General features: G+C 50.9%; 1 long non-coding RNA gene across 1 annotated transcript; it reads right to left on the bottom strand.

The window, feature by feature from the left end:
- Positions 1-1,545: 1,545 nt before the first annotated feature.
- On the bottom strand, positions 1,546-9,146 carry LOC138421904 (uncharacterized). The gene is made up of 5 exons (XR_011249677.1): positions 8,884-9,146; positions 6,459-6,703; positions 6,113-6,356; positions 5,062-5,237; positions 1,546-2,163 (listed from the first exon to the last, which is right to left on the bottom strand). It is a non-coding gene; the product is annotated as an uncharacterized lncRNA (long non-coding RNA).
- Positions 9,147-14,894: the final 5,748 nt, after the last annotated feature.

Here is a 14,894-nt window from a genome sequence, read left to right on the forward strand (position 1 = left end):
ACCGAGGATGGAACCCAGGCCCCCTGCATTGGGAGCAGAGTCTCAGCAGTCTTAGCCACTCGACTACCAGGGAAGTCCCGAAAAAAACATTCTTTCTCCCATTGAATGCTCTTGGCACCCTTGTTGAAAATCAGTTGACCACAGACACATGGGTCTATTTCTGGAACTCTGTATTTCTCTTTTATTGGTCTCTATATTTTTCCTACATAAGTACCACACTGTCTTGATTATCATTTTGTGGTGTTTTGTAATCAAGAAGCAGGAGTCCTACCTTTTTCCTTTTTTACAAGAATTTCTTTCACTATTCTGGATTAGTACTCGTTGGGTTGGGAAGATCCCCTAGAGAAGGGAATGGCTACACACTCCAGTATTCTGGCCTGGAGAATTCCATGGACTGTATAGTCCATGGGGTCAGAAAGAGTCGAACATGACTGAGCAACTTTCACTTTTTCACTTGGATTTAAAAATAAATGCTGGGATGTTTTGACTAGCAAGCATATTTATAGTTGTTCAGTTATCTTGCTCTTTAAATATTTAATTGGTACTTGTGTCTATGTTTGGGCTTCCTAGGTGGTGCTAGTGGTAAAGAACTTGCCTGGCAATGAAGGAGACATAAGAATTATGGGTCCAATCCATGGGTCAGGAAGATCCCCTGGAGGAGGACGTGGCAATCCACTCCAGTATTCTTGCCTGGAGAATCCCATGAACAGAGGAGCCTGGTGGGCTACAGTCCATAGGGTCACAAAGAGCCGGGTACGACTGAAGCAACTTAGCAACAGCAGCAGTCTTTGATTGTGCTCATCAGTTTTTACACGTAAAAAGATTATAGGTAAACAACCAGATAAACATAGACAGATGAATAGATTAAAGGAGAGAAAATGGGTTTGAATTGTGCCTATTCGGTTTATGCATACAGAAATATTAAAGACAGATGAAAGATAGTCAAGTAGATAGACAGATAGAAGGAGACAATAGGTTTGCAATGTGCTTCTGGACTGTGACACAGATTTGCACACATGGAGGGGGATTTGCAGGGCCAGAGGGTACTTTGACCCAAAGTGCTTGCCTGGCTGAACCAGTAATAAGTAACAGAAGTTCGGGGCAGTCCTTGTGGCTTTGACTCCAGTTAGGTAAATTAACTGGAGTTCAGAAATCCCAGAGATTCCAAAAGGCAATGAACCTTGAAATCTGCCCCCCAAGGACCTTCACCCGCCCTACCCCTTCTGCCCCAGCATCACGCTTTCCATAGCATTTCCCAGGTGGGTGGACTCCAGGGCTCTGAGCCCAAGAGGAGCCCACCCGAAGGGGATTATGGTTGGAGCTCCTGCTTTGCCTGTAACTATTCCGCCCATTGTTCCTCACCACCTGCATTCAAACCTGGAAGGTGCTGGGCTGAGTGAGAGTGTGCAGGGCCTGGACCTTGGTTGGGCAGTGTCCAGTAGAATAAAGAGGAACTGGTCTTCACTCTTTCCTGTTCTGGGCTGGAGGGCCCACACCTCCCTACATTCGGTGATTCACTAGGAAGACTGACAAGACTCCACGATGTGATTTATCCTAAGATTTATTTCAGCAGAGGATGCAGAACAGAAATAGGAAGGAAAGATACATGTTGGCAGAATCCCCAGTTGTCCGGCACGGGACCCCCTGCCATGCCTCCTCATCTGAGCTCACTAAGCACAGGCTTTTTCTCCAGCAGAGAACTGCAGAGTCACTAGTGGAAAAAACCCACACACGCCTGAGGGTCCAGGTGTTAACGGGAGGTGGGTCACATAGACCCATCAGGCTATCAATCAGCCACAGCAACTGAAATTCCAGGCTCCAGCAATGAAACCAGGCGCGCATCATCAGTCTTGGCATTTGCGCAAAGCTGTCCTAACAGGCCAGCAGGGCATGGTCCACTGCTCCAGGCGAACACAACACCATCCATCACTGACATCACAGGCCTCCTGAGAACCATGCTCCCAAGGGTGGGCCAAGGACTGGTCAGGGCTCCAGGTTTCCTTGGAGACACGCAGGGAACAAGCAACCAGACTTGCTGTGTAGGTTCTTCCCATCGTTTTAACATCGTTACACGGTCATCAGCCACAGGTACAGGTGCATCTAGAGGCTTGGGCCACTGGCTCCATCACTGCGTCCCCAGTCAAGAGGAAGTGGGAGAACATGCTGGAAAAGCAACCAGATGACCTCCTTTCAAATCGTGTCACTCCTCCAAGCCCATGATCTCATGTATTTCATCCAAGGGAATGTTTGTGAAGTTGCTCGATTAGGTGACCTGCCATGTAACAAGTTCCTATTCTCCCTAATCGTTGCATTTCTTCAACATCTGTCTTTCTGCTTTGGCCCCTCATTTCTGAGAAGATCCAGAAATCCATAATCCCCACTTAAGACTGATTCAAGACATCAAGTCTTGGAGGTCATTTGTTGATCTGTTTTTAGAGGATTTAGCTCAGCTAAACTTACCCTCCCCCACCCCCAACCCAGCACTCTTTACTTCCACAAAAATCTTTGTTCCTTTTTAAGGAAGTTTGTAAATCCAGTGTGTCCCATGTATTAGCAATATATTACAATATTGAAAAGAGTTCATTTACTGGCAAGAGGGCATTCATTTAGCAAATATTTGCAGAGCATTTCCAGTAATAGTCATCCTTTTTGTTTGGTGACTACTTATTGGATGCACACTCTGTGCAGGGTGCCGTGTCCGGGTGGGGATTCAGGAGATGCTGTGGATCACAGACCCAAGGGTCCTGCTCATGAAGATTTCCATCTGTCTGCTAAGTAAGGTGACCAGCTGTCCCAGTTTGCAAAGGACCGAGGAGTTCCCGGGATGCAGCATTTTCAGTGCTATCATTGAGGCAATCCTAGACAAACTAGACAGGTTGGTCACCCTACTTCTAAAACAGATAACTACACAATGAACCTCATGGTTAATTACTCCTTTGAATTGTTGCCAGTGCCGTGAGGCTTCCAACAGAGGGCCTACACTCCATGAAACAGCCCCACCAAAGACACTGCGTCCAGTGTGCCAAGAGAACAGCCTCCGCCCCCCACCCAGCCCCGACACCAGGACAGACCCAGCCTTTCATGGCCACCACAGTCTGGGACTCCAAGGCTATTGCCATGGAAACCAAGGCCAGAGGCTCAATGTATCAAAGCTGGGGGATAATCTAGAGTAACCCCCAACCCCACCAAATCTCTCTGCTGAGGCCACTGCCACCGTGAGAGCTCCCTTGAATCACCCCAGGTGAAGTAGGGCCCAAGAGACTGCTCTCCACACCCACCACCCACCCCCACCCCCCGAGCAGGAAGCCCTTCCCATGAAGGGTGACTTCAGGCCCTCTGCTCTGCAGACTTGGTGAGTCTCCTGCTGCTTCAGTGGCAGAGAAACTAAGGACCAGCCTTTTGTATGAGGCTCTTCTCCCTGGGATGTGTTCCTTCCCAGGAGAACCGCCCCCCCCCACCCCGACCACCCTGCCAGGCCCCCTGGACTGGCCCTCTCAGGGGTGGGTGCCAAGCAAGTCTGACCCTTCTCCCATGCCCCAGCCCTGGGCATCTGATACTCTTCTGTAAGCAGACTTGCATGCTTTATAATCAGAAAAAAAAGATTTATTTTAAATAAGCAATAAAAGCATGACTTCCCCGGTGGTCCAGTGGTTAAGGCTCTGCACTCCCAATGCAGCAGGCACGGGTTCAATCCCTGGGCAGGGAGCTGGCTCCCACAGGCCGTGACTGAAAGATCCCACAAGCCTCGACTAAGACCCGTGCCACCCAATAAATACAAAGTAAATATAATTTTTTAAAGAGATGCTTAATTTCCTGAAATAGACACAAGTTCCCAGTCTCCACCCCTACTGTAGCCACAGAGGGGAAATAATGCTACTGTCTAACCAGTTCACTCATCTTGAATTATTTATCGATTTTAAGGTGAGCTAGGAAATAAAATTGAGATGACTTTGGGAAATAAAATCTGGACTTCCTTTTTTCCTTCTTTCTTTGTCCTGTGGGGTTGCGTCCTGGCTTCCCTGGGCTCAAGCTGTGCTGAGATGTGCGCCCTGCTCTGGACGCCTTCACAGCTGTGCTGACCCCGGTGCTCTGCTTACAACGGCTTTGCCTCTTAATCCTCAAGTTTAGGATGGAAAACACTGGCTGTTCTGATTTCAGGAGGCCGGCAGACTGCTTTTGCAAATAACCTGGACAGTCTCCTGAAGGTGCCTGAGAAGTAAATGCCGTTCAACATGTTTGAAATGACCCAGATCCTCTGGGAAAGGGAAAGGCAACCCACTCTAGTATTCTTGCTGGGGACATCCCAAGGACTGAGGAGTTCGGCAGGCTACAGTCCATGTGGTCGCAAAGAGTTGGGCTCGACTGAGCCACTAACACACACACACACACACACACACACACACACACAAGCGAGAGGCTGTGACAGGTTGTGGTCTATCAGGTTCCATGTACTGGAACAATAAGGCAGGCCTGGCCCTGAGGAACACTGTGAAACTACCACACGGCCCCTGGAGCATATCGATTTTATTCACTCAATAATCACGTGAGATGTAGTGCATGCCTGGCCTTTTGCCACCAGTTGGAGACGCAGAAAGAATGAAATATAGACTTTATATTAGTGAACGCTTTTGGCTGAAGAATAAAAGGAACCGGAGGGAATGCTCATAGCATCCACGAAAGACTCAGGGCCTAGCTGGGCCTCTGAGCGTTTGGGACTAAGCAGATTCTCTCCAGGGCTTATCTCAGCCTCTGAGTTCACCTTCTCCTATCACAGCCCAAGCCCCTCCTCCAGCAAGGACCCTGGGTACTCACCAGCAGAGTCTAACATCAGCGGCTCCCTCCCCAAATTCAGGAATCTCAGGGAAGGGCTCTGATTGGCCCAGCTGGGATCAGGTGCCCACATCCAACCAATCAGTGGTGGTCATGTGAGTGGCGTCTGTAACCACTCCCATTGGCACCTTCTAGTGGAAAGCACACGCCCCAGGCGGAGGCCGGCTCCCACTCTCAGCAGAAAAAGAGCAATGCCCACCTCAGCGCTGCTCCAGGAACGTCCCTGCCTACCTGGGGAGAGAGTCAGAGGCCCTGTGAGGAGTTCCATGACAGCCGCGTGCACGAGGCCTCTGTTAGTGCGAAGTGTGAGTGCATCTGCTTCCCACGTGGCTACCTGGAAGGTTTCATCCGGAATCTGCCCAATGGAGTGGCGAAGAGGGGTGAACAGCTGGCCTTCCAGGAGGGGCCTGTGTGAAATAAAATTCCTGATGTTTAAGTTCCTATCTGCGGTGTTCTGTTACGCAGACCCAGCATGCCCCTGAAATGAGCGCAAAGACGGCTCCCAGCCATCGTGTCCATGGCCCCACGGCCTCATTCTTTGTTTGTGTCCTGCTCCCTGAGGATCTGAGGGCAGGCTTCACAGCAGTGCTGCCCAGAGGTCGTGAGAAGCCGTCATCCCCCAGGCCTTCTTGTCGCACAGGGAAGCAGTTTCTCAATAGGGAGGGAGGTTGTGGGAAGAGCTCTTTCCACTCAGGCTCTGCTCCTAGATGAGGGTGAGGCTGGGGGCAGTCACAGCAGGGATTCGGGTATCACCTCCAGTGAGCATCAGGGAGGGTCGTTTCCCTACAACCCCAGCCCAGCCTGGCCCCGTCTCACCTGCCCCCTCCTCTCGAAGACGAGTGTGTCCAATGCCACCCCACATTCTGGGGACTCTGGAACCCCAAACCCACCTACGAGCTCTGGAGCTCAGTCCTGCTGCCGCTGCGTCCATCTGAGCACTCAGCTGGCGCAAACCCCTTCGGCTTGAGGTGGGGATACAACAAGGCACCCGGGCTCCAGCACCTCGGAGCATCCCTTCTCTGGGATGGAAGCTTGGGGCTCAGGCAGGAGGCTCTTTTATTTCTCCTCCCCCAGCCAGCCTCTGCCTCTGCCTGTCCTGAGATCCAGAGTGAAATCTTCCCAGTGATACCATTTCCAGGTCACCTGGGGACACAGCCCTCTCAAGACAGGCGTACCTACTAGGGTTGAGGGATTTCCACAGGCATGACAGGGAACAAGTTTCCCTAGCAAGCTCACTCTGATCTTGTTATGATTGTATAATTATGTATGTTACTAAAGTTACCTCTTTATTCCACCTTCATTCATGCCCAGCATGTACCATGTCTGAAAGTGTTGTGTGTTAGTCGCTCAGTCATGTCCAACTCTTGCGCCCGCCAGGCTCTTCTGTCCATGGGGATTCTCCAGCCAAGAATACTTGAGTGGGTTGCCATTCCCTTCTCCAGCGAATCTTTCTGACCCAGGGATCAAACCCAGGTCTCCTGGATTGCAGGCAGATTCTTTCCCATCTGAACCACCTGTGCCAAGCCCTGTACAAAGGGTAAATGATTGCATGCTGTTGATGAAGGCAAACCAAGTCATGGCATCTATAAAAACAACTGTGCTATTAAATAAAATACAGTATGAAGTACCTTATGTCATTAAGCTGATCCGGAAAGGCTGTTTGGTACCAAGCCGGGTCGGAGCACTGCCAGGAAGGGGCGCTATCAGTGGTGGCCTCTTTCTGGATGAGGTGTCTTCCTGCTGCACCAGACACCTCCGATGAAACATATCCATTCCTTAACGTGACCGACGCTGCTTTGGTTTTCAGAGCAAGTGTCTCAGGGCCCTGGGGATGGTGTGATGCAACCCTCCGCTTGCTCTCTGTTTACAGTTTCTGACAAAGAAAGACGTAATTGCCTCTTGTAGTTTGGTCTGATTACTTTCCTGACACCCTTGGGAGAACTCAACCCCCTGTCCCCTGGGGGCACTGGGAGTGGCCACGTGGGTTTTCTCAGAGGCAGCATGGGTTTCAGGTGATGGGTATAGAGAAAGCCAGGGGTTCCTGGGTCTCTAATCTTTAAAAACCTATAGTAAACCGTTCATTGGCAGCTTTGCCCATCACTGTCTTTCCTTCTGGGAGCCACTGCGGATCTTCCCCTAAGGGCCAGGGGGAGGCCCCCTCCTCCCAATTCTCCATCCGTTTCCTCTGGTGCTGGAAAGTCAGACCTCCCAACAAGGCTGCAGGGACTACCCACCTCCCCTCGCCACTCCCCCCCACACCCCGCCTCCTCTGCCCCAGTAGTCATGGTTTCAAATGAGGAGGCGGTGGGGAGGGGGCAGGGTCTAACCTAACACCTGCAGAGCCCTCTGAGAGTGGCTTTACAGGAGTTTCTAGCCAGCGTTGCACACCACCTTCTGTGCTCATCCATCTGCCTGTACTTAAGGATCTTTTAAAGCATTTAGAACAATATTAACAGTAAGGAAATTAACATTTGTTTGTTACTATGTGCCACGCACCCAGGTAGCACTAGCGGTAAAAAATCCACCTGCCAGTGCAGGAGACATGAGAGGGTTCAATCCCTGGGACAGAAAGATCCCCGGAAGGAGGGAATGGCAACCCACTCCAGTATTCTTGCCTGGAGAATCCCGTGGACAGAATCCCGTGGACAGAATCCCACTGAAGCAAAGTGACTTTGCTTGCTTCAGTGGATGCAAGCACTGGTATCAGGTATTTTCATATACAGCTCACTCAGGCAGTGTCCTTGGCCTGTCTGTACCTCAGTTTCTGTGTCTGTACAAATGGACCTCACAGTAGTCATACTCGATCAGAGGACTGTTGTAATGACTGAAGTCACACACACAAGATGCTCAGGACAAAGGCATGGGACAGAAAGGACTCAATAAACATGAGGAGTTACATTTTTCACCTCCTTCTCCTCATCAAGGTGGCTGTTTTAGCCCACTTTATAGATAAGAAAGCAGAGACTGGAGGAAATGAAGTAACCCTCACATGCACTTCAGGTGGTGGGGGTGGGGGGCATGGTGTGTGGTTTCTGCAGGAATTCAAACCAGGCCAGGCTCCTTCTCCGTGCACACAATCCCTCCTGCCTAGCCACTCAAAACATTTCTCAAATCTAGAAAATGACTATTATCTCCCTGGTGTGTCGTCATCATCGACTTTCAAATTCTTCTATGCAGACCCGGGGCTTCCAAATGGCTTTGAAATATTTTACATCCAGACCTGAAACAGATGTGTATAGAAGTTTCCTGAAGCAATGCTTCCCTGGTGGCTCAGACGGTAAAGAATCTGCCTGCAATGCAGGAGACCCGAGTTCAATCCCAGTCGGGGAAGATCCCCTGGAGAAGGGAATGGGTACCCACACCAGTATTCTTGCCCGGAGATTCCCATGGACAGAGGAACCTGGAGGGCTCCAGCCCAATGGGTTGCGAAGAGTCATACATGACTGAGTGACTTCACACTTTCACTGTTTAATGCACCCTCGTATTTTTCTATTCGGTCCTATTTTGTTCCATTTTTAAGAGCTGGTTTCGACTTGCTCTTCAGTGGTGGTTTGAAAACCAGCAACCAGGCAAGTGAGTTTACTCCGAGCAGGCCTGGCCGGGTGTGGTCTGAGTGCTCCCTCTGGGTTACCTGGGCCTCGGCTCCCTGAGTACCAGCTTCTCCCCAAAAGACCCCAGTCCTGAGACGCAGGGTCCTGGAGCTCCTGGTGCTCCTGGTGGGCACCAGAGGCAGAGGGAACGTGAAACACAGGAAGCCTGTCTCCAGGCCCACAGGCTGGTCTGGTCGTCCAGAGTCACTCAGCCATGTCCGAGAGCGTGTTCCTAGAGTTTCATCCATTCAGTCATGCTTAGTCACTCTGTTGCGTCTGACTCTTTGTGACCCCATGGACTGTATCCCATCAGGCTCCTCTGTCCATAAGATTTTTTCAGGCAACATTGCTGGAATGGATTGTTATTTCTTTCTCCGGGGGGGGTCTTCCCAACCCAGGGATCAAACCCGCATCTCCTGTGCCTCCTGCATTAGCTGGTCAGGGGCGGGGGTGGGTTCTTTACCTGCTGAGCCATCAGGGAAGCCCCGTTTAAAAGGAAGCTGTTCCTCTGCTGTTTGTATCTTGGTGCCCAGGGGCTGGTGCTGCAGAGTAGGGAGACGCAAACCTCGGACTGGCGACCAGCTGGGTGCCCAGCGATGTGGAGAGAGCACGGGGAAGAAGCTGCAAGGACAGCCTGGGCCGGGAGGACCTGCCTTCAGGTGCCATCCTGAGTTGCCAGTCCAGCTGTGGTCCTCCCTCCCTCCCCTCCTCCTCCGGCCCAGGGCCACGTGACCCTTCCCGGCTTCCTTTGCTCCTCGGAGAGATAGCCTGCAGCCAGCCAGGGATGTCCTGGAGCTCCTGGTGGGCACCAGAGGCAGAGGGAACTGACTCTGTGACCCCATGAGCTGCAGCCCGTCAGGCTCCTCTGTCCATAGGATTTTTTTGGCAAGAATACTGGAGTGGATTGTCATATATTTCCCCAGGGGGGCTCTTCCCAACCCAGAGTTCAAACCTGCATATCATGTGTCTCCTGCACTAGCTGGGGGGAGGGGGGGTGTTCTTTACCTGCTGAGCCATCAGGGAAGCCCCAACACACACCCACCTGGCCCAGTGTGACAGCGCCATGTCCCCCATGCCCTCCCTTCCATGGCTGGAAGCAGCCGAGCACAGGGACCTCAGAGCCCACGTGGAAACGGAAGGGCCTTGGGTCCCTGAATGGCCACCTGCTCATCAGCGTCATTCATTCTGATCTTCACATGAGCGAGAAATATACTCCCATACGTCTCACTCACATCACAAGACTCACTCACACCACAAGGCCACTAGCAGACATCGATCACGCCACTACACAGAAGTTCTCTGAATCTCTGGCCAATTTCAAGGCAGTGGAGCTGGATGTTCTTAAACCTAGCCAATTTCACTGAGCAAAAGATTTTCCATCAAAACAGAAGATAAATGTACGGGCTTGGATGGTGTCTCCCCAGACTTGTGCAGACCTGGAGCCTCAGAATGGGAACTTATTTGGAGATAGGATCTTTGCCAATGCCATCAGCTAAAGTTGATGTCATCCTGGGAAAGGGCGGTGTCCTTATGGCAAGAGAAAAGTTTGGACAGAGTGGACATACACAGAGAAGGCTTTGTGGAAACAAAAGCAGGATTGGAGTGATGCAGCTTAAATTTAAAAAAACTCCATGGCTTGCTGGCAGCACCCAGGATTAGAATAGGGACAGGAGCATCCTCCCAGAGACTTGGGAGGGAGTGTGTCTGTCAGGTCAGGACTCCTTACCATCTGGAGCTGCTCCAGAAAAAAAAAAAAAATTCCTGCCATTTTAAGCCCCCAGCTCATGGTACTGTGTGGCGGCGGCCACAGGAAACCAACACACTCTGTAATCAAAGCATCGTGTAATGTTTAAAAGCTGCACTATTTTTAGCCCAGTTCTGCGTGCTCCAAGGAAGAGAACACCCCGATTCTGTGCTTCCAGCTGGAGGATGGGAGCCCAGACCCCAGGGAAGAGAGCCCTCCACCTCCCCACCTTCTGGAGAGAGCCCCTTGGGATGGGGTTCCCCAGGCAAGTCAGGGCAGACAAGGTCTTTGTTGTACATTGTTCAGGTGACTAAGTCGTGTCCACCGCTCTGTGACCCCATGGACTGCAGGACGCCAAGCTTCCCTGTCCTTCATTATCTTTAACTATGCTTCCCTGGTGGCTCAGCTGGTAAACAATCCACCTGCAACGTGGGAGACCTGGGCTCAGTCCCTGGGTTGGGAAGATTCCCCTGGAGAAGGGAACAGCTACGCGCTCCAGTATTCTTGCCTAGAGAATCCCATGGACAGAGAAGCCTGGAAGACTACATACAGCCCATGGGGTCACAAGAGTCAGACACAGCTTGGCGATTAAACCACCACCACCACCATATAGTCCATGGGGATGCAAAAAGTTGGACACGACTGAGAGACTTCCACTTTCATCTCCCAAAGCTTGCTCAAATTCATGTCCATTGCATCACTGATGTCATCCAACCATCTCATCCTCTTTTGCCCCCTTTCTCCTCCTGCCTTCAATCTTTCTGAGCATCAGGGTCTTTTCCAATAAGTCAGTTCTTCACATCAGGTGGCCAAGCTCTTGGCCAAGGGTAGATGTGAGCTCTTCCAGCCAAGGTTTCCAGTCAAGGCCTATTTGCCCTTGAAGATGGTCTGGCTCATCCTCCGTGGGGATCTGGGCCACCAGGTAAGAAGGAGAAGGCAGCCTGGTGGATGAACACCCCGAAAGGCCAGACACACTCGTCTGTTGTTCCCAGACAGTGGGAGCCCATTTACCACGTGTATCGAGGCTTGCTGACCAGAATCAGCTTGCTTTTGATTATCATCCAAGTCGTGTCTCACCTTCATTTCAAGCATTCAGAAATATAACCAATGACGCAGGACATGGCTTCCTGGATCACATTAAAAGGCAAAACATACTTTACGCACAATAGCTAATCAGCTACCTCGAGGATGCTGTGATGAACGTTCTTTACTGAACGGGCATCTCTCTAAAGGGGACTAATCACTCTGGGTGCTGGTTTGCTAGGGCTGCAGCGATAAAGTAATGTAAACCAAGTGCCTGAAACAGCAGAAGTTTAGTGTCTCAGTTCTCGAGGCTACAAGGTCAAGATCAAGGTGCTAGCGGGGTCGACTGTCCGGAGAATCTGTTCCAGGTCTCTTCTTCCGGCTTCTGAAAGTTTGCTGGCAATCTTTGGTGTTCCTAGACTTGTGGACTCATCACCCCACACTCTGCATGGCCTGGTTGCCCGTGTCCAAACCTCCACTTTCTACAAGGTCCCTGGCCAGATCACACTGAGGCCCACTCTATCTGGTATGAACTCAGATTCACTAATTACATCTGCAGTCACTCTACTGACAATGTGACACCCTAAGGCATGGGGGTTAGGACTTTAGCACATGAATGGGATGGCAGGGTGAGGAAGGGGAACACAATTCAACCCCAAACATTCCCTTTGAATCATTTTTGTTAAAACCTCTACCTTAATATGGTAGGTTGGCTTTGAAAAGTGAACGTGTTAGTCGCTTTGTTGTGTCCAACTCTTTGCAATCCCATAGACTAAAGCCCGCCAGGCTCCTCTCTCCATGGGATTCTCCAGGCAAGAATACTGGAGTGTGTTGCCATTCCCTTCTCCAGGAGATCTTCCCGACCCAGGGATCAAGCCTGCATCGTCCACGACTCCTTCATCGCAGGCAGATTCTTTACCATCAAATCACTGGGGAGGCTGTTTCTATGCACATATTATACTTTCATTTTTAAAAACAGTTTACCAAAAATGAAAACTATCCTTTTCATAGGTGGTGAGCACTAGCTGAAAGAGGTCATGTCAAGCCTTTAGCCCAAGGCTCCACAATCTGAACCCTCAGCAAACATGCGCTGTTACCGCTGTACCATCCCTTACCCAGCAACACACTTTGGGGTTCTGGCATCAGTTCGGGGGCCCTTAGGTACATGGGGCTTATCCTGAACCTCATCTCCCACCACCAACACGGTGGTACTGTTCAACCACAGGACATAAAGGGTGAACACAGCCCCAAGCCAGTTCACATCGGTCTCGCCTCCCAATATGGGGTTTTGTCCCTAAAAAACTCACCAGAATATGTCTTCTGAGGGCTTTTTGGAATTCAGGATTGTGGATAAGGGATGGGACAACTGTGTGGTCATATCATGTGTTCTTCTCTGCAGCTGGGAATCAGATGGTTTGTGCTCCAGGCCTGTCCTTCTCAAGATGAAGCCAGGCTTCCCACTGGATGAGACTGGAGACTGGGAAAGGAAATAGGAAGCACTGCCCAGGGCTCAACTAAACAGATGCTGAGGTTCCCGCCAGACCTCAGGCCACCCTGCCCTGGTGACTTCAGCGGGTGGACCTGACACGGCAGCCACAGCAGGGTCCGAGCCTGGCCCGGCCCCCAGTGGCTCCTCCAGGCACCATCCTCCCCTGTTCCCTTGTGTGTGTGTCTGGGGCCTGGGCAGCCCAGTGGGCGGCAGGGGATGGGGCGGGTCTCAGGGGTCAAGGGGATGCCCAGTGCATGGTGACTTCAATCAGTTCCATTGAGCTACTCAGTCGTGTCCGACTCTGAGACCCCATGGACCACAGCACGCCAGGCTTCCCTGTCCATCACCCACTCCTGGAGTTTACTCAAACTCATGTCCATTGAGTCGGTGATGCCATCCAACTATCTCATCCTCTGTCATCCCCTTCACCTCCTACCCTCAATCTTCCCAGCAACAGGGTCTTTTCAAATGAGTCAGCTCTCTGCATCTGGTGGCCAAAGTATTGGAGTTTCAGCTTCAACATCAGTCCTTCCAATGAATATTCAGGACTGATCTCCTTTAGGATGGACTGATCAGATCTCCTGGCAGTCCAAGGGACTCTCAAGAGTCTTCTCCAACACCACAGTTCAAAAACATCAATTCTTTGGCAGTCAGCTCTCTTTATAGTCCAACTCTCACATCCATACATGACCACTGGAAAAACCATAGCCTTGACTAGATGAACCTTAGTTGGCAAAGTAATGTCTCTGCTTTTTAATATGCTGTCTAGGTTGCTCATAACTTGTCTTCCAAGGAGTAAGCAGCTAGAAATACAGGATGCCCTCTTAAAAGGGAAGTTCAGATTCAACAGTGAATAATTCCTGTATTATGTCCCATAAAATATCTGAGATATATTAAGTATAACATTGTTTATCTAGAATTCAGATGTCCTGCATTTCATCCAGCTGCCCTCCAGTGGGGGTGTCTCCGAGATGAGGCATCAGTGAAGGACAACAACCTTCACCAACCTGCTTAGACAGAAGGGGAGAATGCTGGCTGGGGGAGGGTGCAAGACCGTTTCCTGACCTGCAGGGCTGGACGAGAGGCCAAGGCTATCCCCGAGGAGGCCATGTTGTCTCTCCCTGTCTCTGTCACCTACGTTCTCTGAGAGCAGATTTACCTCCGCTTCCTGTCTACCCCACGCCTCTTCCACCTCCAGCATCACCTGCCATCCATGTCCAAGGCATCCTCGGAGGGACACGCTCTGGGGTCCCTCCCCCACATCTCACTCAACCACAGGCCCGCCAGCCCTAACCCGCATCTCACTTCCTCCACCAGTGACATGGCCTGGAGTTCCTCCAAGTCGGTCCACTTGGAGTAGCTTCCTTCTTTTGAACACTCCGGGGGCAAGTGTTGGGAAGAAGATGGTGGGCAAGCCTAGAACTTGTTCAAACCCTAATCAAGAAAAGTTCTCATATTTTCCTCCTAGTCCATGACTATCACCTTGCCTCTAGGGTGCACACCCCACTCTGAAGCCCGCCGCCTGAGAGCCGAACTGTGGGTCACCCAGGGCATTGCCTGGGCACTGACATCCCACATCTCTGTTAGGCTTCAGTGGCTTCTCAGAGACCCATCCTGACTCAACAGTCATCCAAGCTTGCGATGTCCTGGCTGACTATCTATAAGAGCAGATGTAACAAGTCTACTCGCCTTGCCCAGGGTCAAAAGTGGGGTTCTTGAGACTAGCGATCTTTGGAACTGGGTACCTCGTGGTGGGGGTTGTCCCTTACACCATGGGATGTTCAACAGTGTCCCTGGGCTTCACCCACCAGATTCCAATACTGCCTTCCCTTCCAGCATGACAACAGAAACCTCTCCAGACAAAACCCAAATCTCCCTAGTTGAGAACCACTGCTCTTAAAGCCTCCAAGTCCCCTCATTCCACAGATCTATGACAGAGTGAAGAACGCGTTCACCATGGACCCACCGTGGACCCACCGTGGACCCACCGTGGACCCACCGTGGACCTGCCGTGGCTTTGCTGGGAAACAGTGGCTGTAACACCAGGAGTAAAACTCTTTTTTAAGAAAAGGATGCTATTGGTTGAGGCTATCTTCCAAATTAAGATGTTCCCATCCTCAAAGTTCATTCCCCTAATTAATATGTTTGCTGCTAGGAATTAACCGATCCTTTGTTTCTCTCTCAGAAAAAATGTTTTCAGCAAACCTCATTTCCTGCC

Source organism: Ovis canadensis, chromosome 16 (assembly GCF_042477335.2).
Source record: "Ovis canadensis isolate MfBH-ARS-UI-01 breed Bighorn chromosome 16, ARS-UI_OviCan_v2, whole genome shotgun sequence".
NCBI lineage: Eukaryota > Metazoa > Chordata > Mammalia > Artiodactyla > Bovidae > Ovis > Ovis canadensis.